This window comes from Amborella trichopoda, chromosome 1 (genome assembly GCF_054954075.1).
Source record: "Amborella trichopoda isolate Santa Cruz 75 chromosome 1, AtrichopodaSantaCruz75HAP2 v2.0, whole genome shotgun sequence".
NCBI lineage: Eukaryota > Viridiplantae > Streptophyta > Magnoliopsida > Amborellales > Amborellaceae > Amborella > Amborella trichopoda.
The window spans coordinates 51,815,941-51,830,429 of record NC_142336.1 but is presented as its reverse complement, the minus strand read 5'-3'; the positions used below and the strand labels follow the sequence as shown (position 1 = coordinate 51,830,429).

The following is a 14,489-nucleotide window of genomic DNA, read 5'->3' as shown; positions in this document are numbered from 1 at the left end:
GGCGTAAAACCTTCTTCTGGGGGTAAAAGCGCTTATCGGTGCTCCCTTGGTATTTCGTTTCTACTGGTAAAGCAAGTTGAAAAGCTTTACTTAGAGTCCATGGGCGATGTAGAAAAACCTCAAATGGTAGGTTGAAGGCCATTTACATATCGAGCAATCTTTTGTCTCATCTCTTGGAGGTTATTTCGAGCAACTAATCGATAAAACTCCCCAGTATAACTTTCTTCTTTTTTTTCATTCTGTCAAAGATTTTGGAGTTCTTGAAAGAAAATTTACTCATGATCTGCTGGAAGAAAATTTCCTTTCAATTTCTTTTTCATTTTTTGCCAGTCAGTATTTTTTCCTTTCCCACTTCGAAGTCGGGATTGTTGAACTTGCTCCCACCAGGCCGTAGCATACCCACGGAGCTTGGTAGCAACAAGTTTAACCTTACGTTCCTCTGGCAATTCAGTCCATTCAAAATAATCTTCACTTGCACTTAACGAATCAATAAAACCTTCAATGTGGAGCTTACCATGAAATTCTAGTAGATCGACTTTCGTACCAAAATCTCATGGCCACTCTATAGGACGCGGGTTACCAAAATCTCGTGGTCGCTCTATAGGACGCGGATCTGGCTTGTAATCTTCTTTACGCTCGAAATCAACACCCTGGTTTTGTCGTGGAATTCATGATGCAAGATTAATGTGGTTGCTAGTACCTTCTTCACGAGAAAGGTTATTCTCCAACCGTTGCAACTTCTCATCCAACCGTTTCATCCTCTAATTTATCTCTTGATCCAACTGTTGTATCCTCTGATTCATCTCACGTACTTTAGTTCGAAAATCCTCTAAGCGTTGCATCCTCTAATTCATCTCCTAATTCATCTCACATACTTCAGTTCGAAAATCCTCTAGGGCTTTAGTCAAAATTTCTCCCCAACGATCATCCATAGTCAGAGCAGGATTAGCTTGATTCGCTTTGGTGGCGTTGTATACTATGGACTTAACTTGCTCTGATACCAATTGATGCAGGGAGATATAAAACCAGAATAATAAAAAAAAAAGGTTGAGAGAATATACCCTCTCTCAAGGTCTGCAAGGAAATCCACCCCAAAATAATCTCTTTACGAAACCAAATTTTATTAACTCATTCACCTTTTTACCATGAAGGGAGATCTCCCTTTAAATAGACTAAAAATAAAAAATAAAAAATAAACAAGTGACTTTCCTATTTTATCTCCCTTAACCCATTTTTTTCATCATCCCTATCTTCTGTCTTTAACCATCACGTACCAAAAAAATAAGATTTTCCACATTTTATCCAAATCCTAAAAGCATGCTTATTATTGAAGAGATAAAACTCCTTATAGATTTAACCTTATCCTATTTAATTCCTAAATTTTATCTTATCAACATCAATTCACGCACAACTCATGCCTACCTATTCTTGAGTACAAAGATAAACTCAAAAAAACTAATAATAATAATAATAATAATAATATATCTATATATATATATATATATATATATATATATTTTTTTTTTTTTTTTTTTTTTTTTTTTTTTCTGCATCACTTGGTCAAGCCCTATCGCATGTCATGCTCTCAAGTGGTTTTTCCTACGCTTCTCGAGTTATGAGACGAGTTTAGACCGAGATCCCGTGCGCTATTGGAGGAGGAGACCCGTTGGGGTAACCTGAGGCAAGGTATGCGATACTGCTTTATGTCATATCTTCTTGATTTTATTCCAATTGTTATGTAATTTTTAGATTCATGTTATGAATGAGATTTTGTTTTGATGGCAAGCAAGTGAGAGTCCTTGGCATTCTTTGTGCATTTATTGGTTCATATATTATATTCATATATTATATTAGGACACTTGTAAGTGATCTGGGTGGTAAAAAAAAGGAAGAAGAATTTTAATCAATATTTACTTGCCCGGGTCACGTAGTCCTACTTTCATTGGGCACCGCTAAATGCTCATATTGCTTGACAAGAGCATTGGGAGTCGGTGGCCCAGGAATAAAAGTTGTGACAAGAGGAGTTTCAGGTCGTCTACTCTCACCACTATGAACAATTTAAACATGACATCCAGAGAGGTAGAGCACCTCTCAAATAAGAGGCTTGAAAAGCAAAGTCTGGTCTCTATTGCTAACACATTGGTGCGCGAAACTTGAATATGCTTGCTTATACAAATATGTCAAGTACATGAGTATCCAAGGCTACATCATCATCATTAGCTTTATTATAGCTTTTGACCAACCATTTGGGGTATGCAAGGCTACATAAATAATTCTCTTCTTGTTTTCTATTGAGTTAGACTAATGATAATACTATGTTTTAACACATTGAAAATACAGGGACTGTAAATTGAGGAAACTATCTTGGAGTCATGCTAACGAAGAATTTTTTTCTCCTAAATATATCATCATGGTTTCTGGTCTGCTTGGTTCTACTTAGGACCATCAATTTATCCCTTGGAACCCCTTCTATATCTACAACTCTTCATTTGGTCCTTTTAAATAAATTTGATAAAAAAATTTGTGACATTCTGTATCAAAAGCATACCAAAAGAACAAATGTTCTCTCTCAAATTGCACAAAATGCTTTAGTTCTCCTATTTGAAGTAGAAATAGCTTAGGCTACTCATCATCATCATTAGATCCTTGTCACACATTGCACATAAATCTTTCAAAACACAGAAATCATGAGAACTCCCACACCTTAATCTCATGTAGCCACATTGCCGAAAATTGACCTTACCCACATTGCCGAAAATTGACCTTACAAGTGTTTCAACCTGATCCAATCCTCACACGTTAGTAGAAAATGAGAGCCTGATACTTGTGAGATCCAGTTTTTCCTAGAATTTCTCGGTCAATTACCAAAAACCTATTCCCGATGGTCCAATTTGAGGAACCTTTATGGGATAGACATCAACAGAAAATCCTTGGACTCAGCTTGAGTCACTGAACAAAGTTCTAAGAAAAAACAGGCATTGTGAATACTGATGTATTCACTACTGAATGTTGATTCTGGATCTCTGAGTTTCAGTGATTGACAATCACATACTCACACTTAAACTGATTTAAGGTTTCTGATGCCTGATCTTTTGGGCCTGGTTCAGGTAGCTTGTTGGAATGAATCAAGATGCCATTTAATATGAGGGATTGAAACCATTATATACAATCATACAAGTGATTGAAACTGATTGACCCCTTCAGGGAGAAAATAATTACTATACGCGTGTACAAGACATGCAATTATGCAATTTGACAATTACAAATATGACCCTAAGACCCTTATTAGCTGGACTTTTCTTCAACATTGTTTTATTATCCTGAGTCATTTATGATGATTATTGAGTAATACCATATGTTATTTTTGAAGACCGAACCTGATGTTCCTAGCACACTATTTATATAATATTTTATATGATCCCTTATATTTGGGTTACCAGAGCATCTCTGTTAAAACTTGCTTATGATATTTGCTAGTCTACCTGAATCAGAAATTGTTATGCCCTCTTGGTTGCTTATGTTCTAATCCTATGTACCCAAGTTGCATTAATCATTGACCAAGTGACATAAATTAGATTGTGTATGTGATTGAATGCAAATATGTGCTTATGTGTGTGTGTGTGTGTGCATGTGTGTGCTCTCCCTTGCGTACAAGAGAGAGAGAGAGCGAGAGAGAGAGGGAGAGAGGGAGAGAGAAAGAGGAGAGAGGGAGGGAGAGAGAGAGAGCTATATACTGTATATATTCAGCCTCACACAGATGCCAGTGCTCTGAGTCATCTCAAGCATCTTTCATAGTTTTCTGATGTCACTGCTTCTCCCAGGTGACTGATCAGTGATCAACAAAGGCATATGAGGAGTGGTGTTTGCTTTGAGGTGATGAATTTCAGAATTGAGCTTTTCATTCGATTTTTCTTGCTGTAATTTGATATAAATGTGCTTTTAAGAATAATTTTTCCTTTCAACTCCTTTTTGCTGCCAAATGGTTTTTGCTTGGAATTGGAGCTGGCCACATGCAATTTTTTGTTTTTGCTGTGGCTGGTATGAATATGTACTTTTAAGAATTTGTGAAATGCTTAATAACGAGTCATTTTCTGAAAATGAATGCAAGAGAAAATATTTCCGTTCTTTTGGATGTTGATTAAAAGAAGGGTGCATATATGGTGGTCCTGCAAGACTGCTGTGAAAACATGATTGAGACTATTATGAAAATGTGATTGGCGAGGATGTTTTGATCAGAGAATTTTGTAATCATCTTTGATTCACCTTGTGGTGATTTAGAAATTAGGAAAAAGAAAAAAAAGTTTTTGAGCTCTTAAAACCTAGATCCCATCGTCCTTTGAATGGAACAGTTCAGCCATTTTTAAGGTGGAATTGACTTGGAGTACTTTCTGAGCTCCAAATCTTTTTTTGAAATACCATGAGAATTGTACAGAAGTTTTCAGATAGGTATGAACCTTGGATTGGCATGTATTACAAGGTTGTTTTCTTTTTAGAAATTCATGGCTCTATAATTGTAAGGGATCAATTGGGCTGATTTAATTTCTTTCAAGTCAATCAAAGTGAGTGGAATTTCGATCCGGTCTCCTTAATTTTTTATCCTTGCCTGCCAAAAATTAAACCAAATTTGAAATACTTATACCTCCATTTAGGATAAGCTCTTTTATTGCTTAAGCCTCCTAGCTAGCAAGCTATTACAGTCTTTGTCAACATGATAGCATAATTGTTTTTGTATTTTGGAAAAGACGACTGAATGCCACTATGTTAAAGATCGGTCTATTCACCCCCAAAAAAAGGTGTAGCGGAGCAATTTGGAATTGTTATCATCATCATCATTATCATCATCGGAGCTTTTTTCAAACTATTGAGATAGCGGACAATAAGATCATTAATTTTTAGTGCACAAAGTCCCAATCATTCATTGCTGTTTGATATAAAGTTGGATAGTTGAGAATATGAAAGTTCATATAAGATTACAACCTTAACATGTAAAATTAAATATGCACCTCAAAAATCTATCGAAAAAGGTTGTTTTGATGTTGAAAAACCCTCTAATCGATCATTTCGACATTGAGATGTATGAGTATGACAAAAAAGAGAGATTTTGAGCTCCAAAAATAGTGCATCTTGCAACACTTTATTTAGACCTTCCCTTTTCAAGATTTTCATATGTTTATAAATTTACTTGATTTTAATCATTTTTAGAGTTTTAAATTTTTATAATTAGAGACAAAATTAGATTTTCAAATACTTACTTATAACCTTGCCTAATGTAGTGCCTAAGAACTTTTCAACTATTTAAGAATCATCCAAATCCGACACTCCATTTGAAATTTATGGCCTGTAGAAATCAAAATCATTTTTATGTATATACACTTTTCTTTCTTTCCTTTTTAATTTTCCCCAAATTGTTCATACTTCTTCAAAGGTTAGAACTTGAGCTTTAGATTTTGGACAAATTCGGACCTTCAAAGCGTGAATTATGGCAATGAGAAAAACCTCTCTAATGAGATTTGAAGTTGAGGTTCCGGATCAAAACCTCAACTTGAAGTTGCCCCCAAACTAGTGTTTTAAAACCTAGCGATCTAGATCAAGAATTGGCAATCTGGGCCAGCAATCTGCTGGAAGTCTGGAACCACATCATCTGGAAGCTATCGATCCTAACTCAATCTCCCACTAAAACCCACTTTTGATATTTTCTTAGATCCCCTTTAAATTTTTACCCCATAAGCCCCATTTTTATTTTTATTTTTTTACTATTTTAAATTTTTAGGGATCACTAATTCTGACAAATCCAGACTAGTTATTTGGCAAACCGATATAGATATGTAGGGTAGACAATATCCTACATATCTAAGATTTGAAGCACTACACCAAACTCAACTTTAGACTTTCAAAGTCTGAAGTATGAGCAATTTGGGAGAAAATATAAAAATATGATTATCAATGTAATAACGAAATTTTAGAAGGAAATTTTAAAAGATATCTAAATTTCCTTTGAATGTATTGGCTCTTGAACTATATTACCTTTTTCCTTTCCAGGATGACAAGAAGAGTCCTATGTAATTGAAGAGAAACAAACGAAGGCATGTGAAAACTTATAGTTGCATTAGCCATGGACAAGGCAACGGTGTCGAAGTCTTTGATATCAAACTGTTGATCATAATACTATTTATTTTTACATCCCCCAACCCAAAAGCACAGAAGTTAAATTTTTTACTAACATATCCCTATTGTAACCCACGTTTCTAAAATGTGAACATGTGTCGGTCAGGCATAAAATGTGTCAGACCGGCATCTGATATTCAAATTTTGCTGCTCTGGCATTGGAATTGTGTTGGTCTAGCATAAAATGTGTCAAACCGGCTTCTGATATGCAAATTCTGCAGGTCCGACAGAAAATGTGTTGGTCCGGTTTATATTGAGATTGTGTCAGCCCGGTATAAAATGTGCTAGAATGGCTCTATATTCAAGTTGTGATGTTGAATCAACTCAGAGAAAGAAAGTAGGAAACATGGGTTAAAATGAGGGTATTTTGGTTAAAAAAAAGTGAACTTTTTTTTTTGTGGTACAAATGCAAAAATAAATAGTGTTGCGGTGAACAATATGGTGTCAAAAGTATTTTGGGGCTTTTGGTGGGTTGGGGGATGTGAGGGGGGGCCCCGGGGGGGGGGGGGGGGGGGGTGGGGTGGGGGGGGGGAGGGCGGCCGTGTGGGGGGGTGTGGTTTGTATAGAGACGAGGCTCTAAACAATCAAAAGTAAAGCACGTCTTCAAATAATGTCGAGAAATATGGTTTCAACACTAGACAACTTTGTAATAGCCTTAAAATATATTTTCATCACTAATTATAAAATTTAAAGCTTAAAAAATAGTGTAGATCGAGCAGATTTATGAAAACTTGAAAATTTTTAAAAATTGATGTTCCAAAAATACATTACAAGAGGCACTATTTCTAAGCTTGAAATCCATTTTTTTCTCATGTCCATGCATCTTGAGATCTAGAATATCAATTTGAAGATATTTGGAATCAAAACAACCTCTTCTAGTGAAACTTTTGAGGTGAGCACCAATTTGATTGTTTAAAGCCTCGCACGTATCTAAACCTTTTCCTCATAATTTTCCTGAAAGTTTTTGTCAATGCCTATAGTCGTGTAACGGAAAGTACATCATAGTTTTTTTGTTGTGCAGTTAACCATTTTTTGTGTACAAAAAGCATATATTAGAAAAATTGTTGGCCGCACCGCATTTCTACAATATGTGGTCCAGAAGTATAAAGCACCCATTTTAAAGATGGAGGTAAATAGGTGGTCCATCTAAAATCAAGTGTAACTAACATCCAAATGTTCTCTTAGTATAATCATTATTTCCAGTTTTCGAAAAAAAATATGTCATATTCATATTTTCCATGTTAAAGATTATATATTCTCTACAAATTAGGATTAAATTATATTTAAAAAATAGATTAAGATCAAATTATATTTAAAAAATAGATTAGGATCAAATTATATTTTAAAAATAGATTTATTGCGAAGCCCGCATACGAGTGCTGGCTGCATAGAAACGATGTATGTCCTTTTCTTTTTAGCATTAAAATTAAGTTAAACGATTGGTCTAACGCAAATGGAGATGCGGGTTATTCTGGGAGTCACAAGGACAAAAAGTATATCATAATGTGTATCAAGTCACATATCAAATGCAACCCTAAAGTCTCAAACCATTTTCTGCAGTAACCTACTGTCAATTACCGGTTGTTCAAAATAGAAGATTGGGATTGCATGTTCTATGCTTTTTCTTTCTTATATGTATCGATATGTTGTAAATTTGAGTGGACACTTATGGCGTATGTCTTCATCATCATCATCATCATCATTATAGTTTTTTTTCAATTAATTGATGTGGACTACACGAACCTTGATATACCATTATGCATTTATGATGTATGTATTAGATTGAGGGATAGATACTTGGTGTTCAACGAAAATAAACAATTATGTACGGCCATTTCTTATATATGTCACCTATCAAGTTGTCTCATATGAGGAAGCAGCTCGAGCTTCTGTCATAATGTGATACCCAATATCAATTTAGCAGATGGATTGGCTAAAAGGGATGCTGGATTCCTTAATAGTTGTATTTGGCGCTACGCCCACTTAATTTATTTCTTTCTTGATCTGTTGTGATTCCCTCTTTCTTAATGAATAAAATCTTCATCCTATTGTCAAAAAAAAAAGGTTTTTTCTTGAAATTTTCTCTTCTTTTTTTTGGACAGTAACAACCACTTCCTTCTTTATTGATCTTTCATCCAAATTAGTGGCTTCAATGTTCAATTACCAACATAGTAACCTCACAAAAAAAGTGCACATTAAACCAGAAAACCAGACCTAAGGCATGTTGCATACGCATATAAATTCACAAATGAATACAATCATAAACAAATACAATTCACCTCTTCTCAGTCATTATTTCTCTTGTAAGATGCAACCTTCAACTCGCTTGCCTCTTTACAATTGATTTGCCTTGGAGTTCTTCTCTGTATACACATGGACAAAAGCGAGGAGGGGTCTTTTCAAACATTCTTTACAAGAATACCAAATAGGCTAAAAGAAATATCACCCCCATGTGGTAATTTCCTCAATCAAGATGCCGTATGAATGTATAATAAATATTGAACACATACAATGCTCCCTCGGGAACATAGTTTACTTCTAATCCCTTGATCAGATGACCTACTTGGAAGGATATTTTTCTAATTATAATTTTGGAAACCACTTAATAATTACAAGATAATTATTCTAAAAAACAAAACAAAAAATAAATTTTAGTTTTCTAACACTTAGATTCCACCGTTTAAACTTGGATGGTTCTATTCAATCACAAGACATTGGTTTTTTCAATTGCATAGCAGGTAAAAAAATTAAGGGTATATTTTTTTGTTAAGGTTAATCTATAGGTTGAATGGCATAAATATTCATCCAATTATCCATTTTATTTATTTTTTTAAGGAAAATGGTTTGAGAGGGCTGCAGCCCTATAAAAATAAGTAAAGCCTGACCTTTTAACTCATCAATAATTGTAATTCAAGCATTGGAAAGCTTTTACATGGACCATCCCGACTTGAAATTATGGTTGCAAAAAAAATAGGATTTCAAGTTATAAAAATAGTGTATATTATAATAAATTATCTAGACCGTCCATTCCGCTCTAAAATAATGTTCACATATCCGCAATATTTATATATATTTTTGTACTTTCAAAATTTCTTGTGGGTATTGAAAATTTATTTTAGAATCATCATGAAGATTTCTGTTGTGGAAAGTGCGTTCTGAACGAGGATATGAGGTGAGGCTTTATTTTGTTTCCATAAAGCCTATGCTTTATAGAAACTGCATCTTTTTTATAAGTCAAATTATCCATTTTTGCGCCATCGTGAAACCTCGTACACAGGACAATGTATCTGGATAACGGATGTGTTTAAATAAAAAAATACACGAGATGAAGCCGAGGTTAAATAATCTTTCCCCGCCTTCTAATGTTGCCATCAAGAAAGCACACGTAGACGGAGGGTTTAATATGCTCCAGCAGGAGCATATTATCCACTTGCTCCCTCGAGCCAAAGAGGCAATTGGGAGGATTTTTCGATTGAAAGTTTTGGATCCACAATCATTAGAAAAATCCTTTCTAGCTGAATGGTTCTTTTGTTTTCCATTGGCGGCTAGGAGTAGGGCTGGAAAAGGGCCCACGCCAACCTTGGCCCTAACCCTGCCTCGGTGCCCATAGGGCTGGCCTAGCCCTGAACCTATGCTGGCATGGCTGGCCCAAATGTGCCTTGGCCCGCTTGGGTCACATTTTGTAGCCCATATCCTAATTTTTATGGTTGGGTTGATCTGGCCACCTAAGGAAGTCGTTATTTTAGCACAATCCAACAAAGAAAAATGATTTTTTAGCTTTATATTTAGGAAAAAGTTTATATAAGGTTGCAATCTTAAAATATAGAATCACATATGCACCTCAAATATATATCAGAAATGTTGTTTTAATGTTGAAAAAACACTCTAATCGATCATCGAGATGTATGAATATGAAAAAAATAGTTTTTGAGTCTTGGAAATAGTGCATCTTGCAACGCATTATCTAGACCATCCATTTTCAAGATTTTCATATATTTATAGATCTACTTAATTTTTAACTATTTTTAAAAATTAAAATTTTCTAATTAGATATGAAAATAGATTTTAAGTTAATACTAATAATTTTTTACAACAAAATTACATATTATGAAAAAAATTTAAGATACGCCTCAATTGGATTGTTTAAGGTTGCAACCTTACAGAAACCGCACCCTTATATTTAAGCTTGATCCAAGGTATAAAGAAGGGAATTTTTTTTTTGAGATGCTAGGATATGCTTTCAAGTCTCAACAATCCCATCAACATAGAAGGTTGATAGTTGAGACCCATAGTATGCTAGGTGAACTACGATGTTGACTATTTAGTCATTTAAAAGTCTCGGCCCGATCGTCATCCAATTTTGTTTTTTCAAATTAGATATAAATAAAAACTAGAAGGTGTACGGATCTCATATGGAGACATTTGTATAAAGTATAAAAAAAATCTTCAGTGAATAAAATACCCCTAATTTTTTTTTGGTATTTGGGTCATTTTATTTTTATCAAAATATTTATATTTTTTAAAAATATATGATGGTAAGAAGAACGGAGGCCTAAATGTTATCCTCATATCGATGCGACTTGATATACTCATATGTGCCTTCAAGTTGTAGTAGTGAATATGGTGTTTTTATGTATTTTTCAACCATTCTCTGTGTTGGGCCTACTATAAAAAAACTATAAATTCTCAAACCTCATTCATTCAATAAAAATTGTCCTCTCATCCATGAAAACTTCAATGAAAAATTTCCAATCTCATGAATTATAGAATCTCAAATTTAACCAAAACAAAGTTACCATAGTTTCCAAATTCTAGAAAATTCAACCAAAGACTCCAATATCCGACCTTCAAATTAAAGAGAGGAAAAATCCCACTTATAATTCCAGCTTCCATTGCTAAAAATGACCACCGAGGGTGTACTTGTTTGGTGGAAGTTTTGTTTTTGAACCCGAAACCTCTAAATGTTGGTTCCCTGGGGGGCATGGAAGGGGAAACTTCCAATATTTCTTTGAGTTTTTAAGTCCCTCTGTGCCCCAGTGGAGATGATTGTTCGGAGGTTTTGGCTTCCAAAGCCAAAACTGCCACCAAACAAATACTCCCAAAATTCTAAACTTCTTGGCTTGGTGACAAATATCTTTATCAGAATTTTATCGATGGGGTTTTTTTGTAGGATTATTATTGCGTTTGCCTTTTTACTTGGGATTTTTTGAATAATTACTACAACTTCAATCTTAAATTAGATATGTTATTTATTATTAAATAATTTTGAATTCAAATTATATACAATGAGAAATATAGATATTTTGAAAAGTTTAAATGAAAAGGTTGAAAATAATTTCTGTCAAAACTATATCATCAAAACTCAATACGTAGCTTAATAGCTTTAACTACAAACTATTATTATTGATGAGCAATAATATCATGCAACTGTTGTATAGTAATATGATGCAACAAGGTTAAAAAATCATCTTATGACCATTTGTTTGATCCAAATTTTGAAATATATATTCTTTTCATTTTAATGAACAATATTTTTTTAGATTTTAGAGTTCAGCACAGACATTTTTATTTTATTTTTTGTTTTGTTGAGATTAATCTAAAGGTTGAAGAGTTACATCTCCAAAATTTGAGGGAGTCTAAAATTATCCTACATGGGGTTTTACCCGAGGGAGTAGATGTACAGTTTACTCCCAAAATAGTATAAAATCTTTTGGCAGGATTTGGTCCGCTTTCCTCATTCCCTGTGTGACCAACTCGGATAAATTGACGTTATGTGAAACTTTGGGGAATATCGAATAAAATGAGATTTTATCAAGAAAATGTAAGGCATCTCGTTATCTCCAACAAAAAAACATTTATCGATGTCTCAAGCATAAGCACAGATTGTCAAATTTTAATGGTGAGATCTAATTATCAAAAAAACTCAAACATCAAAAAAAAAAAATTTCTCTTGAAAATAATTATCTAGCCATCCATAGGTGATTCCCAAACTCAGGCCAAAAAGTCACCCAAATTAGGGGTTGCAATGGACCAAGAAGCCAACCAAGACCCGAGTACCGGACCGGACCTCGATCCAGGTCTTGGACCCCAACACCATTCGAGTTTGGGTCTGAGTGCATGTAAATATTTTTAAATAATATTATATATAATATTTAAATAAATAGAATTATATATATTTAGTTATGATATTTAAATAAGGGAAAAGTTCAATAGAGCCAAAGCTCTAAACAATCAAATTCAAGCCTACATCAAAATTTTTATTAGAAGATGTGGTTTTGATGCTCAAATATCCTAAAATTGATCATCTCGATATCCAGATGCATGGACATGAGAAAAAAATAGATATTAAATTTTGGACATAATGTATTTTGTAACGTATTTTTTGACCATCAATTTTCAAGATTTTCAAGTTTTCATAGATTTGTCGATCTACACTATTTTTTAAGTTTTAAAATTTATAAATAAAGATGAAAATATATTTTAAGGCAATCATAAAGATTTCCAGTACTAAAACCACATTTCTCGATACTATTTGAAAATATGCTCTAATTTGATTGTTTAGAGCCTAAGCTCTATACAGATCACACCCTTTAAATAATACATATATATAATATTTAAATAATTTTTTTATTTTTGGATGGGTCGGGATCCATATTCCCTAAAGAGCACGAAGCTCGGAGCATAGTATATAATAGAAACAAAATTCGAAACTTTGAGATTTTTGAAAGACCGTATTTCTTTTGTCTCTCATAATATTAAAAAAATTTATATCTCTTAGTGTGAGTGTTCCAAATCATCGTCATCCTAGCATTTTCTATAAAAATATTTGGGGTTTGAGATTAACTACACGAATGGTGGTTTTCCGTTGTGCTCTATAAGGACCACGTAAAGGCCATAGATATCCGCGCTCCGAATGCGCCTCGATATACAAAGGGGGGTCAACCATGCGAATTTACGAAATTTCGAGGCGAGAATATCAGCCCAACTATGCCCGATATTTCCGAAATAAGGGGTCGATTTCGTAGAGTCAAAGACGTGGCCATCACGTCCTTTCAATTGTTCGAAGGGGCAGGGCAGAGCCCTCATGTCCTGTCTTTATCGACATTACTTCTTTCCCCACAATTATTTATTTATTTTCTCCCCATAAATCATTGTTTATAAATCTTTTGATTTTTTTATTACTTGGTAGTTCGTACTCCACGTGTAAAACGCCACAGCTCAGAAGCCGCCTGACTGTGGTACGCTTTAAACGTTTCCACGTGGGGACCACAACGCAAGGAGCCTCACATCAACGGTCCAGATTCGATATTTAAAGGACTCGAGAAATCGTACGCGTCAAAATTTCTATGGTCCGTTTAGTATAACAGTTCGGAATTGGCATAAAAAATGGAACGAAAACCTCGTACTCAACACATCGGATTTGACGGCTTACAGCCCAATCAACAAATTTGGTGGTTGTCGAAAATACCCTTTCTCCAAATTACGGACATACCCTTCCCTCTACAAAAGTTTAAAGAAAAAGGTTTACATAAGGGCGAGGGTCTAAACAATCAATATAGGGTGCACTTCAAAAAATTCACCAAAAAAAGTTATTTTGAAGGCCAAAAATCGTCAGATTTATCTATTCGACATTAAGATGTATGGACACAAGAAAAAATAGATTTCAAGTTTTAAAAATATTACGTCTAGTAATACATTTTCGAGCTGTCAATTTTCAAGTGTTTATACATTACTCCATCTACACTATTTTTTAAGTTTTAAATATGGGTGCGGTTTGTATAGAGCCTAGGCTCTAAACAATCAAATTAGAGCCTACATTCAAATAGTATCGAGAAATTTGGTTTCAAAACTGGAAATCTTTTTGATAGCCTTAAAATATATTTTTAACTTTATTTATAAAGTTTAAAGCTACAAAAATAGTGTAAATCGAGAGATCTATAAAAACTTGTAAATCTTTAAAATTTACGGTCCAAAAGTGTGTTATAAAATACATTATTTCCAAAACTTGAAATCCATTTTTTTCTCATGTCCATGCATCTTGACGTGGAGATGATGAATTTGAGGATATTTGAGCATTAAAACAATCTCTTCTAGTGGAATTTTTGAGGTAGGCTCGAATTTGATTGTTTAGAGCCTCGGCTCTATTCAAACTTTTCTCTTTCAATCTTATTATTAGAGATGAAAATAAATTTTCAGGTTATCACGAAGATTTTTAGCATTTAAATGTCATCTTTCGATACTATTTAAAGTACGTCTTACTTTGATTGTTTAGAGCCTCTGCATTATACATACCAACCCCAAGTTACAATAGCAGTAAACATGGG

General features: G+C 34.1%; 2 long non-coding RNA genes across 2 annotated transcripts in view; one reads left to right on the top strand and one right to left on the bottom strand.

The window, feature by feature from the left end:
- Positions 1 to 1,514: 1,514 nt before the first annotated feature.
- LOC148783914 (uncharacterized) overlaps positions 1,515 to 14,489 on the bottom strand; it is a 62,535-nt gene continuing 49,560 nt past the window's right edge. Inside the window, exon 2 of the long non-coding RNA XR_016059633.1 lies at positions 1,515 to 4,124. This is a non-coding gene — a long non-coding RNA (uncharacterized LOC148783914). The remainder of the gene's footprint in view (positions 4,125 to 14,489) is intronic.
- On the top strand, positions 1,521 to 4,098 carry LOC105420699 (uncharacterized). The gene is made up of 2 exons (XR_016059632.1): positions 1,521 to 1,686; positions 3,822 to 4,098. It is a non-coding gene; the product is annotated as an uncharacterized LOC105420699 (long non-coding RNA).